The sequence below is a fragment of the Monodon monoceros genome, unplaced genomic scaffold (assembly GCF_005190385.1).
Source record: "Monodon monoceros isolate NGI ecotype Baffin Bay Population unplaced genomic scaffold, NGI_Narwhal_1 Super_Scaffold_13, whole genome shotgun sequence".
Taxonomy (NCBI): domain Eukaryota; kingdom Metazoa; phylum Chordata; class Mammalia; order Artiodactyla; family Monodontidae; genus Monodon; species Monodon monoceros.
In genome coordinates, this window is record NW_021703769.1 from 72,520,408 (window position 1) to 72,546,514 (window position 26,107).

A 26,107-nucleotide genomic window follows, 5' to 3' on the forward strand; every position below is an offset into this window, starting at 1 on the left:
GAAGGCAGACTCTCAACCACTGCGCCACCAGGGAAGCCCTATTTTTTCTTTTTGATATCTGTAAATTTGGTGTAATAAATGACAACTATGTAACATAAGGATATGCCAGTGGGCTCCAACATGAGGAACAATCTTAAAACTTTCCTCTCTCTCGTAATTTCTTTTAACCTGCAAATGTTAACATTGATTTCCAAAACGTGTGGTATATGCCAGAATGTTCCGATTCTGACTTGAACATGACTATAAGAACGCTCCAATTTGGGATCTCCAAGGAAAATTCTTGTCCAGTCAGGAAAACAAAACCACACTAGCTATTTCAAACAGATGGCATTTAACACAGAGGATTAATTACACAGGAACTGGAAAGCTGACATAATCCAAGAATTAATCACTGTGAGAACAGCTACCATCTCTAGGGCTGGGGAACACAAGAGAAGAGGTGGTCTTACCTGGCCTAAGAGAGGCCCTGATGGAGGCATCAACCCAGCAGGACTGCCACAGTGGAGGGGGGCAGTTGGGGTGGAGTGTGGATGGCTGGTGGGTGGTCTGACTGCAGGGGGACATGACCCAGCTGCTGGCACCTCTGCGAGGCGGGCAAAGCTGGTGCTGGACCTCGGAAGGGGTGCAGTGAGGCTGGTCTCACCAGTAACGAAGGAGGCTGGGGGCGGGAGTCATCCCTCTGCGCGCTGTCCCTCCTGGCTTTCCCATCTGCCTCCTTTGGCTGAACCACTAGAAGCCAGTGGGCAGGGGTGCCTGGGAAGAGTGGTCGAGAAAGCCCGGTCCCAGCGTGGCAGAGCATCTGCGACTGGCCTGTGCCTAGGAGCCAGGGTGGATAACCAGACTCACAAAAACAGATTTGGGGGCAGGCCAATTTCGAGGCTCCGTGGAATCAGTCCCACCGTTTAAAGAGTGAGGCCTCCTGAGTTGTATTCTGGTAAGCTTATCTTGCAAAAGTCAGATAAAGTTAAGCTCCTGCAGATAGGAATGAAGGGGGTGGATATTCTCATTTGTCAGTCACTGGAGGAGAGCCAGGTCATCATTTGGGCCAAAGGAGCAGAAACGGTGGACCTCAGACAGGTGGGGAGGGACCACCTGTCTCTTTAGGCCATGATCTTTTCCGTTTGGACTTGGAGAGGTCAGGATCTTCCCAAGGGCACTTCCCCGTGGTGGGGGCCTCGGATGACCTCCCTTCTTAAGGGCCCACTGGGGGCTGTGGTGGGGCTGAGTAAGCCACTGTCTCTGCCCCGGGGGCCTAGATCCTGTCACTCTCTGCATTCATAGCTCTTTGTTCTGAGGAAAGACGTGTATTGCGGCATCATGGGGCACCAAGGGCCACGGGGCCATGGCACTGGCAGCTGTGGTCCCATGGGGAGAGTACTCCAGGGGTCCCTGAGCGAGGGGCATCGAGGCCACTGTTCCTCCCCAGGGAAGCACTCTCTTTGTTGCCAGTCTCAAAGATGTGGGGCTTGATTTTATTAATGAAAACAGGGGAAGAGACCCCAAGGATCTGATAGTAGGAATGGAGCTTGGAATTCCCTTGTTCCCTCCAGATACTTCCTTGTCATGTGGCTTTTCTTGGACATGTCTCTGCTGTGCCAGCTCTGTCAACCCCAGAGGCCACCTTCCTCAGAGATGCCCCGAGGGCCAGAGGGCTCTGGGGCTGTGAGTCTGTGGGGACACTTTCTGTGCCAGGCACACATCTCCCACCTCAGCCCCCAGCCCCGATCTCCCCATTTTTCTTGGTCACTCTCATTCAAGGCAAGAGAAGATGCCATATGCAAGTCTCCCCGGAGGATGGAGACAGGAAGTTACATGGAGCTGATGTCTAAGCGGGTGATAGCAGGGTCTTTGCTAAGAAGGTTTTTATTGCCAGGGGGCTTGAGGGCACTGGCATCTGAGGGTGAGAGGAGGGTACCAGGCAGGGGTAAAGTGGGTATGGGAAAGGTGGGGAGAGACTGGAGCTGTCAGTGATTTTACCTGAGGCTCGGCTGGAATTGCAAGCACTTGCTTCCTGACGTGTGCAGGACCCATGGCTCAGAGGAGAAGCTGCAATCAGGGAGCGTGTGTCCGCCCCACTCCATCCCTCACTGACTCGGAGGCCTTTGGAGATAATCCCGCACAGTGTTTTTCTAGATTTTTTTTTAGCGGATGCCCTCTGCAGTGCACCGTCCCCATCAGCCGAGGAGAAGATGTGGTCCAGCTTGGTGTTTGGATAATGGAGCGTGCTTTCTGAGAGTCCCCATGTCTCCACTCCTTGCTTCCCCTCTCGGGGAAGGGGGCTGGCTCAGTTCAACCCTGTCATTTTACAAATGAGGAAATCCAGGCTCAAGATGGGGAGAGGGTCGCATCTGTGCTCCTAGCAGAGCTGGGCAGGATCTGAGGTTCACCCGCATCCGGCGCTCGACTCCCCTCCCCACCCCACCCCCCGCCCCTGAGGGCTGGGCCCTGAGTCTGCTGAGCCCCAATTGGCCGGATTTCTTTTGGGTGCTCACTGGGAGAAAATGATATTGAAAGTGTCACACTGGGTGCTGCTGTATCGGCTGAAGTGTCACCGAGAAAATCAACTCTTGTAAGGATGCCAAGCCCAGGATAGGTAAGTGTGAGGACGAGACAGTGAGGTCTTACCCAAGGTGAGTCTTCACGAATAGACAGCAGGAGCAGCTGGAGAGAGGCCATGTGGCCAGCGGGGCTCTGGGGGTCTTGGTCTTGAATTGAGACTCTCCCTGGCATAGAGCCCTGCTCCTGGACCTGCAGCATAGAGGCAGGGACCCCCGCCCCCCCCCCCACCCCTTGGGTCATACCTCCACCGCCTTACCCTAGGCTCCCTTCTGGCTGTGCTCTGTGTTACAACTATTTCCCTTGTTGATCTACCTGTAAAATACAGGTATAGGACAGGACGTCTGGCTGGCTGCAGGTCATGTGCCTTTGTACCTGGGGGTCTGGAAGATGGGCATGTGTGCGTACCTAGATAGGTGTGTGTGTACCTGGATAGATATGTGTGTACGCAGGCAGGCATGTGTGTGCATGGGCAGGGGTGTGTGTGTACCTGGACAGATACATGTGTTTATGGGCAGGGGTGTGTGTACAGCGTACACGGTAGCTGTCACCCAGCCGTCCTTTCAGGAAGGAAGCACACAGCAGAGCCCCTGCTGCCCGCTCTTCCTGGGCACTGTCCATCCACCCCACATCTGGAGAGGGGGTTCCTGCAGTCACCTGCACCCAAGGAGCCCAGCTCTTCTCCCCGGTCTGGGAGACTGTGTGCAGGACTCACTCGGATGGGCAGTGCCTGGGTCCACGGCCCTGCAGTTCTGATTCAAACCACCTAGCCCAAGATCCCCCCTGGGTTCCTGGCTGCACTTTTCCACCTTCATTGCTCCGCTTCCTTGCTGAAGAGAGAGGTCTGCAGGAAGCTGTTCCAGCAGCTGGGAGCAGTGGACGGAGCAGCAGCAAAGGCAGCAGCAGGCGCAGCACCGGCACCCTCCAAATTGGGACTCTAGCCCTTTAAATCTTCTCAGTTACCAAAAAAGAAGAGGCATCAGACCCTGTTAATTAAAGCTCGCCCTGGTCCATCATTCTGAGGAGCTGCAGTGCTCCGCTCCTTCCTGATGGCTTAGAGATTCTCCTAAACTCCCAGCCATGGATCTTGGAGAGTTTCCCCCGAGATCAGCAGGAGGTATGATCCTTGTCGATGGCACTCTGGGGCTTGTGTGGCTCTAAATCAATAACACAACTGACTGCATGGACGCTGCCTGGCCCGCCTTTCTTTCCTGCTTCCCCTCTGCTTCCTCTCCAGTTTCCCAGCTTGTGTTTAGTCGAAACAAATCAAGTTTTCATGGGTTTCAGAGGAAGGGGAGGGGTCGGGGTCTGGAGGGAGCTCCCAATGTGTTTGTTTTGGCCCTGGCTTCACCTAGCTGCCCAAGTGGCTTGGAGGAGCCAGGAAACATGTTTCTTCAAGCTCGGGCTCCTGCCAAACCATTTCCTCCCTGGCCGGGTCCCCTGTCTCAGGTCAGCATGAAAAGGGCATAACCCTGACTTTGACTCGCTTCTTAAATCAATGACCTGCCACTGGGTCAGTCTGACGATGGCCGTTCCCCTGTGTTATTGGAAAACTCATCGCATAGAACTTTCTCTCTGTAAATTGTCCTGGCAGGAACACCGTGCGGCACCTCCCTTCCCCTTTACATTGAATGCTACTCGATTAAAATGCTTGCTGTAGGATTTCAGGAATCCGTAACCCTTTCCCGGTGCCTTTTGAGGAAACCCACTTCTAGCCGAGTCTGAGGTTCTGTGGCAAAGAGTTGCTTTTCTTCAGGAATCTGCTCTAGGCTGGCAGAGAGAGGGAGATTTATCTTCGTTCCCATTGCATTTTGTAAATTGTACTTGGGCCCAGAGAACATCTATCTGTAAATCCTTCGTTGATTTGTTTTCATCCCCAGAGCTTCCTTCTGGGTGAAATGCTCTTCTCGAGTCGTACCCGAAAGAGAGGTTTCCTCTTAATCAGCTTGACACGACCTCACAGATGTCCCTGAAAGCCAGGCCCTGGCAGAGGGAGCCATTTTCATTGTCCTGGGTAACGGTCCCCGGGAGCCCGAAATACGGGGTCCATGTGCTTTGAGAGGAGGCTTGCAACCCCCTGCCCCGGGAAAGTAGCTTCGGATGCAAAGCACTTTTACTGATGTTTCCAGGGGCTTTAAAACACTCTGGATGATTAACATTGCTTTTCAAATCTTGAGAGGGATCTGGGCCAAAGCATAGCTCGCGGGAGTGGGGATTTCCCCACAAAGTCATTGCCTGCAGTGTCCCCAGCTGTTCACAGGAACAGTAGTTAGGGTGTGTGCAGTGAAATCCTTTCCAATCCCCCAGCAAAGAATGGGAACTTTCTCTGGGTGAATGGCATGGACGTCAGTGTCTGTGCCTCCCGGAGACCAGGGTTGCAATGTGATTCGTATTCTCAGGACAATAAAACTCTCAGCCGTGGCAGAAACACTCTGGTTAGGAGAGGCTATTCAGAACCTACAAATGAAGCACTTGATGGCATTCCTAATCGCTGTGCCCATCAGTGGATTCGTGTAATAATCTGGAGATTCTGAGGGAGGCATCCAGGGAGAGATGTTTCCTGTAAACTGAAAGCCACACGGGAAGCAGGATGAAGGGGGGAGGCCTGTGGAGGGTTTCGTACCCCCCTCCCAGCTTTGCTTCCAGCTGGTCTGTGAACGGCATCGTGAGGGTTGGGCTTCTGCCTGGTGCTGGGATGCTAGGTGGGACCGTGGCCATGGCGAGCAGGGTACTTCCCTGAGCTCATAGACAGAGGGTCCAACCTGGGTGCTTCTCAGGCAGAGACGGGCCCCTCTTCCTGCCCTTTGCCCTTCACCCGGCTTGAGGCCCAGTGGTTAAATAGGTAGACTGTTCCTTTGTGTCAGTTTTTCTCTTCACCTTAATGATGTGTGTGTGTGTGTGTGTGTGTGTGTGTGTGTGTGTCAAAATTTATTGGATGGCTGCTGGCTTTCAAGGCGCTATAAAGAGATCCCAATGGAGTTTGTTTAGACCTGGCAACTTCTTAGAGTTTTGTGGTCCATGGGAATTCATTTAATGGCCTTGGCGGGCTCTCACATTACCAGGGTGATGGAGCAGAAAGGACGTGGCCTTCGGGGAAGGACAGACCTCTGTTGGAATCTCAGCTCCACCACTTACTAGCGTGTGGCCTGGGCCAGTTACCTAATCTCAGTGAGCTTCAGTTTCTTCAACTGTGATATGGTAAAGTTGTCAGGATTCAATGGAATAATGTAGCTAAGGTTTGGGGACACAGCAGGTATAAAAGAAATTGTTCTCTCCTTCCAATGAAGGCAGCCACCTTCAGTTAAGTAAACTGTATCACCGAGGATGGAACTATTGATATTTAAATAGCTCCAATGTCTCCTTCACTGGCCGCTGGCCCGTGCCTTCTCTCGGGGCAGGGACGACCTCATCCGTGCCATCACACCCCTCCCCATGGCTAGCGCGGGGCCTGGTGCGGCCCTGAAACTACAGAAAAGTTTATTGAATAAACACATGATGGCCTGTGGACATGTAACCTTCAACATAGGTGATCTTTAACGGCTAAACCAAACCACTGCTCACTCACTTTACTTAAGAGATGCAGTGGAGCCAGATGCATCAAAGAGCCCCGTGACTGTCATAAATTGGGACTCAAATATGTCCTTTTGTGGGGAAATCTGAACTAATACAAAATATCTCCTGCACAAGGACCTGGAGAAGGAGCCTGTGGACCCCAGGCGTGTCCTGGAAGCCGTTCTGCTTGCTGGGCGTCGAAGTCCCCACTGCCTTCCCTCACTGTGGGCTACCCCCCTTTGTCATGTTTGAAGAAGAGAAGAGCCTTGAAAAGGGAAAACGGCTCTGTCACTCTGGTGCGTAGGACAAGTCAATCAATAGATCCGTCAGTTCATCAATCAGTTGATGTGTATGTAGACAGTGCCCATTGGGGAGAGTCACTGATTTAATAAATATTTATCAAAGATAATAGTAATTGTAATAATAACAACAACTAATACCATCGCTACCTAGCATTCACCCAGGGCATCCAGCCCAGGATGACGGCACCTCTGCTGTCAAGTGGGAGACAGACAGTTGTGTCCGTGCCGATGACGCGGGTTATGAGAGGCAGGAGTCCAGGGGACCACGGGTGCACAGCGGTAGGGCCCTAACTTGGGCTCAGCTCAGTTATTTGGGTGACCCCCAAAGTGAGTCCCCAAAGAGGTCGCTTTGGAAGAGCATTCTTGACAGAGGAGGTGACACAAGCAAAGGCCAGAGGTGGAAGAGGCACTTGAGGGGGTGGTGGGTGATTCCACCTGGCTATGTTCTGGAGGGCCAGGTGGGAGAGAGGGGCCAGGCCCCAAAGGGCCTTGGGTGCCCGCAAAGGAGGGAACTTTATTCTAAGGGAGATAGGAGAGAGAGCCACTTGGGAAAATGGAATTCAACCAATACGTATTGAGCACAAAACGTGCACGGAGCTGCGGTCTAGGCACAGCAGTGAACAAACCAGACAGAAAGCCCTGATCTTGTGAAACTTTGATCCAGTGGGGAAGACAAAAAATAAGCAACAGCAGGGTGAATTGTAAATTGTAAATAGCATGTGCTGGAGAGAACATCACTCAGGGAGAGTGATGGGCCTGGGTGGGCGCAATCCCAGACAGGGTGTGGGGAGAAGGCAGTGCTGGAGTCATGCCCTTGGAGGTGTCACCAGAACTTGGGCTCTGACTCTGAGGGAGATGGAAGTTTGCACCGGGTTCTGAGCAGAGGAGGGACATTTTAAAATGATTCTTCCAACTACTGTGTTGGGAAACAATTGTAGGTGATGGGGTGGAAGCAGGAAGACCAGCTGGGAGATGATTACCAAATCCCAGTGAGAGGGGACGGTGGCTGGATGGGGGGTAACAGTGGATGTGTGCAAAGTACTAGGATTCTGTTTTTTTTGTTACTGTTTTTTGTTTGTTTGTTTGTTTTGTTTTAAGAATGGAGGCAATGGGATTTGCTGATGGATTGGGTAATTGTGTGAGATGAAAAGATGAGTCAAGGATGACTCAAGCTTCTTTGGCCTCTGGTGGGGACAGCTGTGGGTGGAGCAGGTTTGGGAGAAGATCAGGAGTTGGTTCTGCTCACTTTGCAACGTCTGTTGAGCATCCCGGCAGAGATGTTGAGTGGGCTGTCCTGAGTTCACAGGAGAGATCTGGGCTGGGTACAGCCTTGGGAGCCATGAGCCCAGATGGTATTTAAAGCTATATCAGATGAGATCATCAGGAGACGGGCTACGGATGGAGAGGACTCGGGACTGGATTCTGAGGCATTACAACTATTTACAGGTTAAAGAGAGGAAACTAGCAAAACCAGTCAAGGAGACGGAAAAAGAGGTGTCTCTCCTGTTTAAGACAATTCATCCCCTTCCTGTATTCTGTCTCTTCTCCTGGGAACAAGGCTCATAGATCATCCTCCCCATTTTCCACTTGTCTTTTTCTCTTGGCTTCTTCCCAGCATCCTTAGAGACCTGCTCAGGTCTCCTTCATCTTAAAAGGACCCCTTTCTTGACTCCTGAGATCTCCATTTGCTTTTGCCCTATTTTTCTCTTTTCCTTTACAGATAGACTTTTCTTTCTTTCAACATTAATTGAGTAACTACTATATGCCGGGCATGAAGGATGCAGAGACAAAAAATAGACTTTCTCCACTTGAAAGAAGATCTATTTATTTCTACCTTGGCTACTTCCATAAAGCATTTTGGATAGCATTTTGGTGGTGGGTATATAATGAAGTAGAAAATATATAAATCATAAACTAAGGAGAAAAATTCTGTACCAAGGAGAATACAGTTTAGAAGCACAAGATCAGAAAAAAATAGAATGCACAATTGAAGGTCAAAGGGTTGTATAAGAGTATAATTGAGGGACTTCCGTGGAGGTCTAGCAGTTAAGACTTGCACTTCCACTGCAGGGGGCGCGTGTTTGATCTCTGGTCAGGGAACTAAGATCCCACATTCCGCACGGTATGGCCAAAAATAAAAGAAAAATACGTAATAGAGCCACCAATCTGATCAGAACTTCTGGTCAGAAAAAAGGAAAATGGGCCAACAAGTACGTACTGTATAGCACAGGGAACTATACTCAATATCTTGTAATAACCTGTAATGGAAAAGGATTTTAAAAAGGGGATTTTATATATATATATTATATATATATATATATATATCACTTTGGTGAATCTAACACAACATTGTAAATCAGGTATATTTCAATTTTTTAAAAAAGGAAAATGGGAATTCCTTAAAATACTTACAGAAGTACAATATGTATCCCAAAGGTCTCGTATCATTAATTATATAGCTTCATACATTTTTACCAACTGAACACACTAAGCAGTACCCAGATCAAGAACTAGGACAGTATTCACACCCCAGATCCCTCCTCTCTCCATAGAGACTGACGTTGTCGATTTGCCTGTTTCAAACTGTTTTGGGGAATTGCTTCTTGAGTTCCATTGTCCATGAGATGATACGCTAGTTCCGCAAGGATCCATTGTCCATGAGATGATACGCTAGTTCCGCAAGGATCCATTGTCCATGAGATGATGCGCTAGTTCCGCAAGGATCCATTGTCCATGAGATGGTACGCCAGTTCCGCAAGGAAAAGAAAATTTTCCTGGCATTTTGTTCTAAAAGAATATTTTCTTCTGGAGTTTCATTCAAGGGACACTGAAAAAATTGGGTAGACTATACCTTGTCTATTTCCCTAGCATATTTTGGATAGTATAATGTATACATGTGTATGTAATGAAACATCAAATGTAAAGATTTAAACTAAGGATACAAAAGGTCGAAGGGTGGCAGTTACTTAGCATCAGAAGGCAGAACCTGGAGAGGATGGGATGCCATAGAGAACGAGGGCAGGGAGCAACCCTCGGGTTTGGAAAGTAGGAAGCGCCCAACACGCTTTCCTGGAGCGATGGAGGTGGAAGCCAGATTGAGGGAGGTCAGGGAAGGAACTGGAGCTGTGAAGTGATGCCTTTGATTGGAGACCACTATTTCAAGGGGATCCATTCTGGTGGGAAGGAGAGAGAGGGTGGCAGACAGAGGGAGTTTCAAAACCTCAGGAAGTGTTGAGTTTACTTCTCAGTAGAATGGGAGAGACTTCATCATGTTCTCGGAGAAACAGATGGTCAAGAGATAGAGGAAAGAGATAAAGGGGAGAGAAAAGAAAACCAAAGGAGCAGGGACCTAGCTAAATTCTCCTAGTGCGCATGTGCAGACACACACACACACGCTCATACATTCAGCCTACCTTGCTTTCTCTCCCTCTGTCACTCTTGCTGGTCGTGGACCCCTCTCCTTGCCGTTGTTCTCCTTTGTTTGGAAGCTAAGATGCATTTAGCAACCACACACCCCAGTGGGGGCTGTAGGATGTGATCCACTCGGGCCTCTCCCTAAAGACAGGGGCACTGTGGGCACCTGCTGGGCTTCATTTCAGCCATCTGTCCCGGATGTCAGGGCTGCCTTAGTGAGGTCCAGCCTGTGTCCTTATCTTTCTAAATGAGGAGACTGAGGCCCAGGTTTTCCTGGCAGCGTAGAGACCGCAGCACAGAACTCACCCCCAGACCTCTGGACGGCTTGATCACAGATTCAACAGACATTTCTAGAACGCTCTCTCTCTCTCTCTTTTTTTTTTTTTCATGTTTTCCCACATCAGTTTATTTTACCTGAAGAGCAGTGAGAGGTTACATACAGCACTACACCCACATGGATAAGACATTTTATTAAATTCCATGTCATTCTGAAATAGCACATAAAGAAAATTTTTGTTTTCACTTGAGAATGCCGAACAATGCTGTGTGTATGTGTGTGTGTGTGTGTGCGTGTATACGTACACATACTCATATATACATATACTGATATCTATATACAAACATATGTATGTATGTATTTATGTATGTATCTACCTATTACTATCTTTTAAATAAGATTGGCAATAGAATGTAGAGGTCATGAAATGTGATTTTAAAGGCTTTGGAACTGAGTCCCATTAACTTGTAAGCATTCCTGGTGGCACTAGAGAATGCTCTCTCTTGACCTTTCAAACTTGAGTATTTCTCAAATTCCAGCGTGCATCAAAATCACCTGGGGGGTTTGTTAGGACACAGATCCCCTGAGCTCCACCCCCGGAACGTCAGATTGGGCTCTGAGGTGGGCTGAGAACTTGCATGTCTAACAGCTTCCCAGGTGACGCAGAGGCTGCTGGTCTGGGGGCCAGGCTTTGAGAGCCCTGCTGGGGAGGTGCTGTGGGCAGGAGAGGCAGGGAGGGAAGCTGGACCTAGTTCCTAAGAGGTTTTCATTTGGGCTGATCTCCTTTCCCTCGGGTCAGGCCTGAATGAGGTGGAGGTGGCCAGCTGCCAGCCCCAAGAAGATGAGCCATTCCACCTTCTAGCCACCAAAAGATCTAAGGAATGCGGTGGGGCAGGCTGTGTGCTCTGAGACTAATCCCGGCAGAGTCAGGCTGTCCTTAAACACGGCACCGTCCGGACTATTCCATCCCTCCTGCCTGTCCTTCCGTGGGGGACAGAAACACAGGGAAACCCGCTGCTTGGACCCAGGTTGGGACCCCAGGTCACAGTCCACTCCCAGCAATTCTGAGAGCTGCTTTCCCTCCCAGATCCCCAGGGGAAGGAGGAACGCCTTGCTGGGTGTGACCCAAGGTTCTCCCTCTGCATATTCCATTATCTTAGCTCTCAGCGCACATGTCAAGTGAATTCTGTGTCTCTGGCAGGTTATTAGGTACTGAATTAGTGCGGTGAAATAAAAACTGTAATAAAGCTGTACCAGACTCTTAAATTGTTAAAATTTATTATAAAACGTGCATAGTTATTAACTGATTTTCGCCTGTGTGCGTTTGCTGGCGCCCGAAGCCAAAGAAGATGAAAAGTGGCTCTGTCAAAGGGAGGCCAAGGTTTGGCTCCCGGAATTCTCGAGTCCCAGCGGGGCAGCAAATTCACAGATTCACGGAGAGCACTGGCTGGCCTCTCACTGATGGTTGCTGCCCCTCCCTGGCGCTGCCTGGAGCTCTCCAGGGCTGCAGGTCACGGTCGCATGGGAAGGCAGCCCCTCTGTCCACTTCAGGGAGGTCCTGGGGAGGCCGAGGGACACGTGGATACGTGGGGCCTCGCACCTCACCAGTGTTTGCACTCAGGAGGCCTGGGTTCTCCCCCCTCTCTAATCCTGGGACCGAACATTTGAGCTTGGAAAGCTGCTGCCCGTGGCCTTCTACCACATTCTCTTCTGCCGTATCCTCAGGCTTATTTCCCACTCTGTCTTTATTTTTATTTTTATTTTTTCGTCCGCGTGGCATGTGGGATCTTAGTTCCCCTGAGGAGGGATCGAACCCGCGCCCCCTGCATTGGAAGCTCGGAGTCTTAACCACTGGACTGCCAGAGAAGTCCCCCCGACCCTCCCCGCCTCTGTCTTTTGAGAACCAGATGGAGGGACCAAATTTTCCTCCACTCAGCTAAGGCTGTTTCCCAGTGGTTCCATCACCAGGGAGCTGGTCATTGGGCTGTCCGGGTCTCCCAAGCATTCTCCTGAAATGAGATGAGGGTGTTTTCCCAGCTGCTCAGTTCTGTGGGAAGTGGGAGGGTGATGTGTCCTCTGTTGCAGAGGAAGATGTTCTCTAGAGACCTTAGGATGGAGTGGGGGAGGGGATCCCTGGCTTCCAATGTGCATTTTGAACCAAGTCCAAGGTTGCTGTCTTGACCCTGGCTCCAACCCCCTAAGAGATGCTTTTGAGCCAATGGTGGTGTCCTGATTGGTTTTTTAGCCCTGAGCTCCTATTGCCACCTTGAGACTAGCTAGATTGTAAATTCACCTGAACCCAGAGGCACCTCTGCCTGAGAAAAAGTGAGAAAGAAAAGCCCAGATGTTTCCCAAATGTCAAGGCTGAGAGTTTTCTTGCGTCTCTGCCACTGTGCCCTGCAGTTGCCCTCAGGGGCTTATCAATCCACTGGTACCCTGTAGATTTCCGCCCGTAACATACCAGGAACCACACAGGCCCTCATGGAGTCCTTGGGGTGGGGGGGGAAGGGGATTGGGCCCTGCGCTTAGGGAGCTCCCAGCCTTGCCATAGTCTGTGTGGTTCAGGATGAGCTGAAAAGCTCAGGGCCAGCATGGGAGATCTCCTTGTCTTTACAGTCCCTCTGGGAGAGGTTTTCCTCCAGCATGTTTCTGTTTAGTCCCTATGTATATAGTGTAGCTGATGCCTAAGCCTCAGAGCTCACCCTCCTACTAAGAGCTGGGGAAGCCCAGTAACTGAGTTCCTGCTTTCTTGTGGATACACTGCTCTTGTTGGGACACTGGTTTGTTTTTGTTTTTGTTTTCCGACCCCAGGTCACTAAGACTGCCCCTTGAGTGGGAGGTTGCTGGGAGCATGACCTATATTTTAAAGACTCCTGGATGGGGCAGATGGCTTTCTCCCTTCTAGTCACTGATTTGGAGGAAAGTGAAATAATACCAGCAAAAATGTAAGACATCTAAGCTTCAGTGATTGTCCAACACTCCAAATCCTCCCTTTCCTTTGCTCTGCCCCATCAGAGCCTAAGGGTAGTCCATGGCACGTGTAGGGAGAGTAACAAATATTCGGGATTCAAACAGAGTCATGAGTTTCTTCCTTCCTCACCTCCTCTTGGCATGGTTGTACCGTGCACAAGGAAGCTAACAAGATTACATGAATATGTAATAAAGTGAAGCCTAGCTAGTGCATCAGCATCGTCTTTTTGGCCAGGCAGAATGATTTCCTGGTTTTAAAAGACAGTGAAATTGCTGATGTGGGAGCTGGTCCCTGCTGAAGTCGGTTATAAAGTGGCCAACTTGAGAGCCATGGCGCACTGCAGAAACCCCACGTTTAGGATCCATTTATATCTTCACTACCTTGTTCCAGAAAGGACGCAAGGCGGCTTGCAAAGATGCATATCCAACTGCAAGGCATAATTAAATGAAAAAATAAATGGACAAAGAAAATAAGACAAAGGGAAAACAAGACAGCAAAAGCAAGAGTGGAGCCAGGAATGAGGTTAGGACACAAAATTCATGACATCAGTTCCTGTGCATTTGCTAGAGGTGGGACTCTGGGGCAGCCCTGAGCTTTCTCTCAGCCAACACAGAGAAGGAAGCGGTCCTTTATGAAAGCATCCTCGCCATAAGAGCCAACGAACTGCTCAGAAAAGGCACAGCTATTTCTGTTTCTGGAGGCAGAGAGAAATGTTCCCCGTGGGTCCTCAGAGAAGGGACACGGTGTAATACAACATGCAATGTCCTGAATGGCCTTACTGTCCATATGGCTGCCTCTTGGAACATTCCTCAAGGTTGGGGGGGGGGGATGGTTAGGGAGAGAGAGCTGCCCCAAAATACTCTCAGGAGGTCTGACTCAAACTTAGAATTGAGATGATCGATGATAGGCTGCCTTCCCCTCAAGCCTTTTTCCATGAAGAGTGATTCCAAGGCGTGGCATCAGAGGCTGCTGTAGTGTTCAAGGGTGTGTGTGTGTGTGTGTGTGTGTGTGTGTGTATGGGAGGGTGGTAAAGATGGCTGTGCTGAGGGTTTACCTACCCCAAACCCTCAGCTTCGTCCCTGTCATTTTTCATATTGGGATTCCTCATAACATTTACCTGAAGAAAGGGTTTCCCCACTAGTCATAATAGCTTGAAAATCATGGTTTAGGGAAATGGCTTAACTTAATTCGATGGGTGGGTTTTCTCCCAACAGCATGAGCACTGGGCAATGAATTCTGAGGTAATTCTCCTTGACAAGTTCTTGGAGGGCAGCTGCCCTGGGCTGCCGGATGGGTACAATCCCATATGCTTTAACAGGTGGTGGAGCTGGAGGGGGCCCTGAAATCCTCTTATGGAAACGGAGGAGGTGACCAGGACACCTTCCTGAGCACAATGCTGTTTGGGATGCATCTTCCGCCACACCAGCTCCTTCGAACTGGCCTCTCTTCCGATTGGTTGGTGCTCGACTAGCGTCCATTTTGATTGGTCAGTGTCTGCGCCCTACGTGGTTCCTCATTTTGAATATCACCCTGCCTGCAGTGCGGCTGAGAAACTCCTCAGGGAGAATTTGGGGTCCCCTGTAGAGTCCAGACCAAGGGTCTAGCAACTCTGACTATGGCAGAAAAACTTCTAATCCAGAAAGAAATGTAAACATCCACCTCAGTGATTAACCTCCCCATAAAAAAAACCCATTATATTTAACTTAGGGCTTAACCATTTCCTCTGAAATAAACTGGCCACAAATTAAACGTTTAGGTCCCAGAATGAGCTAATTTTATATACATATTTTTGACTCCAAGGCAGTTAAGTGATGAAGAATGATTTCTGAAAAATGATGACATTGGGTTTCAGAGTAGCTGATCTACATGCTTTCTTTTTGGCAGTGTTTAGAGATCAAAGCCACTTGTCTATAACAGCCCCTACTAATTCACGACCATAAAATCATGCCCTCTTTTCAAAAGGGAATAATGATCATTCTGTCCTCTGTTGCTGTTCAGTTCATCTAAGAGGGGCCTCAAGTGATAAAGACAGAAAATAAGGAGGAAGAAATACAATCCTAGTTTGCATCACGTTTATATGCGTTCTGTGCACCATTTGCTCTTCTGGGTGCTGGGTTAGAGCAAGGGACAGAGCTGATGAGGTTCCCACACTTGAAGAGCTCATGCTGTAGACGGAGAGACAGACAATAAGCATTGAGCAAATATTTTCTTTTATGTCTTTGAACTAATTCCAATATCTGAGTCAGCTTGAGCTTGGTGTCCACCAGCTGCCTTTTCTCTTGAATACAGGTCACATTTGCCGGGTTGTATGTATGTCTAGTAATTTGAATTGCGTCCTGGGCTTTGTGAACGACACATGGCAGAGACTCTGGGTTCTGTTATGTGCATCTGAAGAGTGTCCACTTGTTTGTCAGTTTGTTTGTTTTGGCAGGAAGTTAACTTGGCTGGACAGGAGCTGAAACATCCTCTCAGTTCTCTGAGTCTTAGCTGGGCTGCCTGAGTCTGCCCTGGGTGTATAGTCCTGGGATTGACCAGAGGTTCGGCAGAGTTACTCGGGGTATTTGGGTCTCCCCTCTGTGACTCTCTCCCTTCTGGTACATCCCTGCTGCTGTTGACTCCCTGAACTCTGTCTTCTGATTCCTTAACAGTAAGGTTTTAGTTTCTAGCCTCACAGGGCACTGACAGGGGGCTACCTTCAGGTGAAAACCATAAAAATGGGAAATCGCTTTCCCTCCTCCGAATATCAACTCCCTATCCGTTTCTTCCTATTTGTGGTCACTCTCAGTGACTTTTGAGCGTTGTCTTTTAGATACTCCCCAGAATTTGTGATTGTTATTTGTTGGAGAGTTAGTCTTCTGTGAGCTGCTCTGCAATTATTATAAGTAGAACTCCCAAATTTATCAAGTAGGTAGATAGATGGATAGATAAGATCATTTCAGATAGTGATAAATGCTATACTGGAAAAAAATAGGACAGAGAGTGTCTGGAGTGTCTGTGGAGGGGGCACTTCACCTGAGTGATTGGGAAGAGCCTCTCTTAGGAGGTGACATTGAGCAGAGACCTGAATGATAAGGAGAAGCAAGAGGTTCATGGATCTGGCATGAGCCCTCCAGAGGGAGCATGAGGTATACAAATACCCAGGCAAGAATGAGCTGGGTGCGTAGGAGGGCCAGGGATTAAGTAATGGGAAAAGGAGAGCAGGTGGTCAGAGGCTGGGTCACACAGGGCCTCGTAGCCCACGGTAGGGCACTGACAGTTTATTCTGCATATGATTGGAAATTTAAACAAGACATGATGTGATCTATTTCATGCTTTCCAAAGATTGCTCTGACTCTTCGGAGAACAGGCAGGAGTGGGAGCAGGCTGCCGTGGTCATCTAGATGGGAAGGATGGAGGCTTGGACGATGGGCCCAGTAGTGGGGAGTCTGGATGAGCCCCAGACACCAGGGGTCAGTGCTGACCATAGCTAGACCCTGTCCCCAGAACAAAGACCTAAATGAGGTTGTCAGAAGTGGTTCCTAAGAGACCACTCCTGGAGTGATCAGCTCAGCCCAGTGGTCATAGCAGAGCAGCCCTGCCTAGCCCTGTCTGGCTTTCTGGGAAATTTGGGCTCACAGTTTCTCAAGCAGAGAACTAGTAGTCATGAGATGGGACAAGAGTCTCATCGAACTGGGCCGGGCCAGGCTCATACCCCCTTCTGGTCCCTTTGCCCAGGTGAGGCTCTTCCATGCAGTCTGAGGGTAAGTGAACTCAAGTCTGGACCTCATATTCTGCCATATAACAGTCCATTTCTAGAAGTCAACGGCAGAAAGTCCCTCCTGGTTTCCTGGCCTAAGCCCAAGAGAGAAGCCCCTGCGTCCCACGCAGCCAGGGTGACCCCAAGACCCATTGATGAGGCCCCTGCAACCATGACTAATGGACACGAAGAGCTAATGGACTCCCCTCCATTCTCAAAGCCTCTGCCAACACTGCCACCAAGAATAACAGGCATTTAGAAACTAATTATACCTCTGGACAAATCTGTTTCAGTCTACTGGATTGAACATAATCATATTAAAATATAATGAATACATTTCAACACACAGTGGAACCAGCGCCGGCAGGGGAGGCTGGCGTTTCAGAGAGTGGCGCTGGCGGAGCCCAGGGCTGCAGCATGTGGGAGCCGAGCCCCCCGCAGGCCGGTAACTGGTTTCCTTGTCACTTTTAGTTTAGGTCCTAATCTACCGCCTCCTGCCCGGACACGGGCTTGTCCACACAAACTGGTGGTGGTTCCGGCCCTGACTTTGTTGTCTGGCGTTTGATCTTCGTCTCGTTTGGGTTGGAGAGGTGGAGTCGGGGTTGCAGGATGTTTGGGGTGATGTGGTGACCACAGCCCTCAACCCTCTGGGCAGCCACAGTCCCTGGGAATGGGGGGTGGAGGGCACCAAACGACACTGGTGCTTCCCAAACCCCGGCCTCCAGATCCAGCCTGGACGCCCTCAACCGTCCTCATGGAGCATGTCTCCTGCACTCCAGCTTGGACGAAGCCTCAGCCCTCTCCTGCGGATCCCTGAGAACCTGAGCCCCCTCTGGCAGCTGACCCGGCACCTGAAGAACGTTTTGGCCACGACACCCTGGACCAAGGCCTTGGCCTCAGCTCCCTGTGGCTTCTTGCTGCTGCCCTGTGCCACCTGTACCAGCCGAGCCCAGCCCAGCACAGTCCTCAGCTGGGTGTGATGTTCCAGGTGACTGGAAAGTGTCAAGGGTGGGGTGAAGGGGCCCCTGTAGGCATCAGTAGCCAGCTTCCGGAAGAGCAGCGCCGCAGCATGGAAGCAGATTGGGTCTAGGGCTGAGGCTGTCTGTCTCTTTTGGTGCTGCCTCTAGGTGGAGGGTCCTGGACCCTGGGGAATACATCAGAGGCAGGCATCGGGGTGACCACTGCCGAAGGAAGCCACAGGTGAGAGCTTGATTGTACATCCCAACTGGGTCCCCACGACGAGGCCAGTGGCCCAATTGGTGACCTGCAGCCACACATTATCTCCCAGGCCTCTTCCCACTGCCTGGGGTCCCAGCATCTCAGTCACTGCTGTGGCTTCCAGAACTGTCCCAGGAGGTTCTTCTAAAATGAGATGGTGAACTGGGGGCTCCTGGGCAAAAGCCAACCCACAAAGAGCTTGGCCATTGTTGTTGTTTGGTTTTGAGTTGTTGTGTTTTTTAATTTTGTTGTTGTTTTCTCACAAATTGTTTTAAACCTTTGAAGTAGGTGCCAGCACTTAAAAATCAGTCAATTTATTGTTTTAACCGTCTGGACTTCTAGCTTCTCTTTAAACATTACGTCTGGCCGTGCCGTGCCAGACTCCCTCACAGCAGCAGTCAGTAGGTGATGAGCTGTGGCTACTCCTTTGGACAAGGTGAGCCATTCCACTGTGGCCTCCTGCTTGCTTGACACTTGGCTGCTTTGCCTCTTTACATTACTGCCCAGCCCCTGTAGGCACTGGAGTCGCCACCCCCTGTCTTATAATAAGAAGGAAATAATACTGATGCATCAGCAGTGGATCACACACTAGTATGAATTAGATTCTAGTGCCCCAGCAAAGAGAAGGATGCTAACTTCGTATAAGTCAGCTTGGGCTGTGTAGCAAAGTACCATTGCTGGGGTGCTTGAACAACAGACATTTATCTTTTTCATAGTTCTAGAGGCTGAAAGTCTGAGATCAGGGTGCCAGCATGGTCAGGTTCTGGTGAGGGCTCTCATCCTGACTTGGAGATGTCCACCTTCTCACTGTGTCCTCGCATGGCAGAAAGAGAGAGACAGAGGGAGAGAAAGAGAGAGATCACTTCCTCTTCTTTTAAAGCCACAGTCCTATGGGATTAGGCCCTTACACTTTTGACCTCATTTAACCTTCATTACTTCGTTAAAGGCCCTGTCTCATATACAGTCATGTTGAAGGTTAGGGCTGCAGTGTATGACATTGAGGGGGACACAGTTCAGTCTACAGCATACTTGGAATTCAGGATATACATTTGGAGGCAAGAGTCACGGGAAAGGGAAATTAAATGACTAATGGAGTCTCAGGCCATCCAGGCATGTCACAAAAATGGAAAGAGATGCTTGTGGAAGACTCAACGGCTGAGAAGGCTGGGGGCAGACAGCGGATGTCCCCTGGGCCGCGTGCTGGCAGTTTACATTGGACATTTCCAAACTCTGCTCTTCTGTCACATCTCTGGAAAGTTCTGTGCTCCCATATTGGGGTGAAGGTGAGAGCAGTGGGGGGTTCTGGGAGGGTGGTGTGAGTGTCTTTCTACCACCCAACGCAAGAGCCCCTGAGCTTGCATCACAGCCCTCTGGCCTGTGAGAGAAGCTGTGTAACCTTTGGAAGTGGATTGACCTCTCTGAGTTTTAGTCTCCCCAGCTGTGAACTGGGGTGAGGGGGGCGGTGACTGGATTGGTCCCTTTCCCTGGTTGCGTGTTGGATTTTAGCACATAATTCTAAGCCCTTGTTAAGGACCCAGCCCTGGGGGGACACACAAAATGACTGATCCAGCCCCAATCCCGACACGAGCTGTCCGGGGCCTCCAGCTGAACTCCCTGGTCTCAGATCCTCCCACAGTCTGATTCCAGCCTGTGAATCAGCCTCCTACCCCACTGCTCCCCACCTGGTGAGAGCGATGAGAAGATATATTAGCTGAGAAGTAAGTTATTAGCTGCCAAAGCTTCATTGCTCTCAGGAGTATTTTAATTTTAACAGGGGACTCTTAAAAGCGGAAAGCCTTAGACACAGCAGAGACGTCCTGGAAGCAGAAGGAAGGGGGAGCGTGTGTGTGTGTGTGTGTGTGTGTGTGTGTGTGTGTGCGCGTGCGCGCGTGTATGTGTGTTTAGAGGATTCCGCCTCTGTAACCTCTGCCGGGATGCCCAGCAGTGAAAAAGCAGACACTGACACCTGCCCATGCATGAGGCGGCCCCCATGTCTGAAGGTGAGACTGCTCTGCTCTAGCTGGGGTCCACGTGCAGCCTGCATGGCCTGCAGGGAACATTCTCAGGAAGCCGGCAGCAGCAGGGCCAGCTGTGGCCAGGAGGTGGGTGGATGACTGTGGTCCTACAGGGAAAGCCAGGCCTGGGCTGTAGCCTCCATGATCTGGAAGCTTCTTTCCGCGGGGTGGGGAGAGGTATCCTCCAGGGAGAGCTGGGGGCGCTGGGGATTCCTCGCTCCTATGGTTGACTGGCTCTGGAAACCCGTCTTGGGGCTGGGGACAAAGGACTTGGACCAAGGCCTGGGGTTTCATTTGGAATGTGGGGTATGTTTGATGTTCCAGTCTGATTTTACTGAAGCAGGTTCAGTGGGGCAGGGTGGGGGGACAGGGGCTGGGGGTCGCCTCACCCAGTGCCTGGCCCTGGGGGAGGGGCACTGGGACCAAAGGGCGTGGCAGGCTCAGCTACGCTGCAGATGATAGCTGGGGCCCAGCTGCGCCAGGTGGGGTCCAGGAGGCAGGCAGCGCTCTGAGCCCATATCTGGGACTCATCTGAGTACCTTTCACTATCCGAGGACAATGAAGCTTCCCTGCAGCCCGATTCCAGCTGGGAGCCTGGGTACCCTGGGGGCAGGGCCTCATCCTAGTGAGGGGAACAGGGTGGAGGAGACAGGGGACCAGGGCCCACACCAGAGTTCATGACAGAAGGCTGAGCGCCCGAACGCAAAGGTAGCACCCCCGAAGTTCTTGGCATGCTTGAGAGGCGGTGTGTGCTGTGTTTGCCGACGGCACATGTAGGAAGTGACAACATTTGTACAGAACACTAGGTAAAGAGAGAAGCTGGGAATTCCCTGCTGGTCCAGTGGTTAGGACTCGGTGCTTTCACTGCAGTGCCCCGTGTCCAGTCCCTGGTTGGGGAACTAAGATCCTGCAAGCCACACCAGGTACGGCCAGAAAAAAAGAAAAAGAAATAGAGAAGCTGCTGGTGGTCAGAAGGACCCTGCCAGGATGCTCTGGGCCCCTCGAGGGCTGGGAGTGGGAGCTCAGGTGAGGAGTGGTGTTTGGGAGCACAACTTGCCCTTCTGCCACTCACCACCTCTGGACCTCAGTTTCTCCATCTCTGAAATGGGGACAGTATTAATCTTAGCACCTGCCTCATCGGGTTATCATGCAGGCTAAATGAATAAATTCATGAAAAGCTCCTTGAGGTATGCCTGGCATACTTGAGCAAGCACTCAACTTGTGTAACTGTTACTAGATGTTTTGTCCAGTTTAAGATGCCAGTGATTGTAGAAGGCACCTTGATTTCAGAGCTTTTAAACCATGAAATAATCAGTCTTGGAACTGATGATAGATGGTGTCGTTGGTGTTGATGAGGAGGGGGTCAGGACAAAGGGGGCCTGCCTAAAGGGAAACCTGAGCCTGGGTCTGTGCCCACACGGCAAGCAGGGCTCCATCTGACTCCGAGACCCTTCAGGTCCCATGTCCTTGTGTCAGAGGATGGATGCGGTGCCAAGTCATCAAGGGCCTGGGTGGGATTAAGGTGGGGGGCAGCACGGGGTCCCAGCCGAGTGACTCGGCCCGAAGGGCTGGGGCTGGTGGAATCGCTGAACACCAAGTCCCACTGGGTCTGCTGGCCTGGGAGAAGGGGACGTTCTGCCTGTTGCGCTTGGACCTTGCGTAGGAGTGAGAGCCTCCCAGGGCCTTTGAAGGGGGAGTAGATGTCCCCCCTGTTTTGTGCCGTTCCACGCGAGACTCTCTGGTTATGTTAATATCCTCGTACTAGGAAGTAAGACTAACAACATACTTCTCTTAATTGTTTTACTATTATTAGTAACAACTTACTGGCCATTTACCTTATAACCAGTTAGGACCCTTCACTGTGTAGAGATCCCACATTTGAGAACAATCGCTATGACAACGCCAGCGACCGAAGGAGCGTCTATGATTGTGCAAATTAGAGCCATCGTCATAGGTTAGTGTGAGAGGGATAACTGTGAGCAGGGGTGGATTGTTTAAAATGCATCACAGCACAGCCTGTAGATGGTTGACTAGATAACATCTGACATTCATTCAACAAACATTTACTAGGTGTCTACCGATGCCGAGCTCTGAGCATACCTGTAGGGACAGGCCTAGCAGTGATCATAGCAAGGATGGCAGAAACCCTCTGATGCCATCTTACTCAGCCCAGGAAAGCTATGAAGAGACCCCTGTCTTGTGCCCTGGTTTCTAACCTGGCTTCCCCATCTCCATAACTGCTCATGTTAGAAAATGCTGTTAAGTGTCAGCCCCACTTGAATGCCAAACTGCCCTTATGTGTCCAGAGTATGTTTCGTTGCCCTTAATACACAAGATACCGTGCCAAGATCCAGATTCACCAAGCTCTGTTTCCAACCGTTTAAAAAACCTCTTACTATGGAAATTTTCAAATATACACAAAAGTAAGACAGACACGTGTAATGAAACTAATGTATCCAGACACATACTTCAGTAATTGCTGATGTTCTTTCAATCTTGTTTTACTTTTCTTCTTCTAACGTGTAATTTCACATGTAAATACTTCATTATGTATCTCTAACAGATAAAGATGCCTTTTATTTACTACGACTAAAATACTACTGTCACTCCCAACACAATTAACAATAATTCTTCAGTATCATCTCCGTGTTCTATATTCCCTGTTGCCTCAATTATGTAGTTTATTCATAGGGTCCGCACATCACAGCTGGTTGATAGTTCTCTCAGGTATTTTTTAATCCACAGTAGTTGCCCTCCTTTTCTTTCTATACCATTAATTTGTTGTTAGAAATGGTGTAATTTCCCTGTAAATTTCCCACATTCTGCTTTTGGCTTGCTCTCTTCTCACGTGTTGTTTAACATACTTCTCTATGCTCTTGTGACCTTATATTTATAACTGAGGGTTTGATTAGATTCAGATTCTAGTCTTTATATAAAGAACTCTTTTAAGTCATGCCACGTGCTTCCTCTTGCCTCACATCAGAAGGCACTTTGTGTCTGGTTGTCCCACTTTGTTGATGCTAATTAAGGTTGTGGTTCTGTCAGCCTGATTCATCCGTCATCAAGTTCGCTATCAACCTTACACCTAATGATTTTAGTAGCCATTGATGATCATTACCTAGAGCTATTATTTCATTTGAGGTGGTAAAATGGTATGTTCTCATTCTATCATTCCATCTTAATTTATTAGTCATGATTCCTCGCTAAAGAAGAACTTTGTCTCATCAAATGTTTGGTTACCTTATAATGCAGTCTGTATAGAAAAGGCAGAGTAATTGCTCAATTCTTTCATTTGTCATTTTTAAAAATAATAATTAGTTGTTGCCTTAGCAGTTAACATTCATATCAATTTTCAGATTAACGAATTTCCCCATATCTGGCCGTTGGACATTTCTTCAAATTTGTTCCTCTGTCACTTGACATCACTGGGAGCTTACTTGCATTCAGGCCTGATAAGAAGTCCCAGGCTGACTTTTACATTTCCTCCCTTGGAGCTGATTACTTACAGCTAGAAATGGTATTTAGAGATCACAGTTTGAATGCTAGTGATGCTATTGCTACTGAGTTTTATTACTTTGAAGCCTTCACAGAGGCAAAACTGGGACACACATTATCTTGAAAGAGAAAAATTAATCCTGAATTCATACTAATATTCTTATTCAAATTAGATTTCAGGCTTTTAATTTCACTTTATTTATTATTATTATTTTTTAAATATTTATTTTTTTATTTATTTAGTTGCGCCGGGTCTTAGTTGCAGCACGCGGGATCTTCTTTGCGGCTTGTGGGATCTTTTGTTGCGGCATGCGAACTCTTAGTTGCGGCATGTGGGATCTAGTTCCCTGACCAGGGATCGAACCCGGGCCCCCTGCATTGGGAGCACAGAGTCTAAGCCACTGGACCACCAGGGAAGTCCCTATTTCACTTAAAAATTTTATATTTATGTTTCTTTTCTCTAAAACAGAAAATCTTGATTCCTAAGGACGTTAACTTATATATACTTTCCCTGGGTTTTGTTTGTTTGTTTGTTTTGTCCTTAGGATCTGTCTCACTTGGAATTTATTTATTTATTCATTTTTTTTTTTGCGGTACGCGGGCCTCTCACCGTTGTGGCCTCTCCCATTGCGGAGCACAGTCTCCGGACGCGCAGGCTCAGCGGCCGTGGCTCACGGGCCCAGCTGCTCCGCGGCATGTGGGATCTTCCCGGACCGGGGCACGAACCCGTGTCCCCTGTATCGGCAGACGGACTCTCAACCACTGCGCCATCAGGGAAGCCCTCACTTGGAATTTAGAGTCAAAATATTATGTGTTAAAGTAATTTGAAAAAATTCTTCCCTCCGTAGTTAAGCCATTAACCTGAAATACAGTTGTGTTTGCATGTTTTAGTTTATTTCCTGTTTTTAGGAATTGCTTTACTTCTCCTTTTGATATAATTGAAAAGTATGTAAAAATTCTAATTTATTTAATTATTTTTGCCATTGTAAATAGGTTCTGCTCAACATATTGTTTCTTCTAACTCAGTATTGTATCTATATATGAAGTCTAATAAGTTCTGTGTGTTAATTTTACGCCCCCCAAGTTTACTAAATTCTCTTATTCTTTGTAATTGGTTTTAATTTTTCTTAAAAAATTTCTTCTTCCGGTTTTATTGACGTATAATTGACATACTGCACTATATAAGCCGCACAGCATAATGATTTGACTTACACACATCATGAAAGATTATCACAAGTTTAGTGAACATCCATCATCTCACATAGATACAAAATTAAAGAAATAGAACATTTTCCCCTGTGATGAGAACTGTTAGGATTTACTCTCTTAATAAGCTTCATATGTAACATACAACAGTGTTCATTATATTTATCACATTGTACATTACGTCCCTAGTACTTATTTATCTTACAACTGGAATTTGTACCTTTTGACTGCCTTCATCTTTTTCCCACTCCCCCGCAATCCCTGCCTCTGGTAACCAAAAATCTGATCTCTCTTTCTATGAGTTTGTTTGCTTTTGTTTTTGAAGTATAGTTGATCTACAACAGTATTTTAGTTTTGTTACACAAGATAGTGATTCGATATTTCTATACATTTTAAAATGATCACCATGATAACTCTAGGTGTCATCTGTCACCATATAAAGATATTATATAGTTATTGACTATATTCCCCACAATGTCCATTTAATATGTGTAACTCATTTATTTTGCAACTGGAAGCTTATACCCCTTAATATCCCTCACCTACTTCTTTCATTCCCTCACCCCTCTCCCCTCAGGCAACTACCTGTTTGTTCTCTGTATCTATGATTGTTTCTGTTTTGTTATGTTTGTTCATTTGTTTTTTTTTTTAGATTCCACTTATAAGTGAAATCATACACTTGTCTTTGTCTGACTTATTTCACTTAGCATAATACCCTTTAGGTCCATCCATGTTACCACAAATGGCAAGATTTCATTCTTTTTTACGGCTGAGTAATAATCCATTGTATATATACACCACCTCTTCTTTATCCATTCACCTACTGATGGGCATTTAGGTTGCTTCCATATCTTGGCTATTGTAAAAAATGCTGCAATGAGTACAGAGGTGCATATATCTTTTTGCATTAGTGTTTTTGTTTTCTTTGCATAAATACCCTGGAGCAGAATTTCTGGATCATATGGTAGTTCTATTTTTTATTTTTTGAGGAATCTCCGTACTGTTCTCCATAGTGGCTGCAGCGATTTACATTCCCACCAACAGTGCAGGAGGGTTCCCACATCCTCACCAGCAACTGTTATTTGTTGTCTTTTTGATAATAGCCAACAGGTGTGAGGTAGGTAGCTCACTGTGGTTTTGATTTGCATTTCTCTGATGATCAGTGATGTTGAGCATCTTTTCATGTGCCTGTTGGCCATCTGTATGTCTTCTTTGGAAACATGTCATTCAGATCTTTTGCCCATTTTAAAGTTGAGTTGTTTGTGTGTGTGTGTGGTTTTTTTTTGATGTTGAGTTGTATGAGTTCTTTGTATATTTCGGACATTAATCCCTTATCAGATATATCATTTGCAAATATCGTTCTCC

General features: G+C 48.4%; 1 protein-coding gene across 5 annotated transcripts in view; it reads left to right on the forward strand.

Annotated features, from left to right (window-relative positions):
• Positions 1-26,107, forward strand: part of CALN1 (calneuron 1) — a 474,033-nt gene that overhangs the window by 7,037 nt on the left and 440,889 nt on the right. Inside the window, exon 1 of one of the 5 annotated variants that reach the window (XM_029221328.1) lies at positions 3,270-3,673. The exons of 3 other annotated variants lie outside the window; for them this stretch is intronic. The gene's annotated coding sequence lies outside the window, so the exon portion shown is untranslated. Of the gene's footprint in view, positions 1-3,269; positions 3,674-26,107 lie in introns of those variants that run through there. One more of the 5 variants, XM_029221331.1, reaches the window with a different exon arrangement.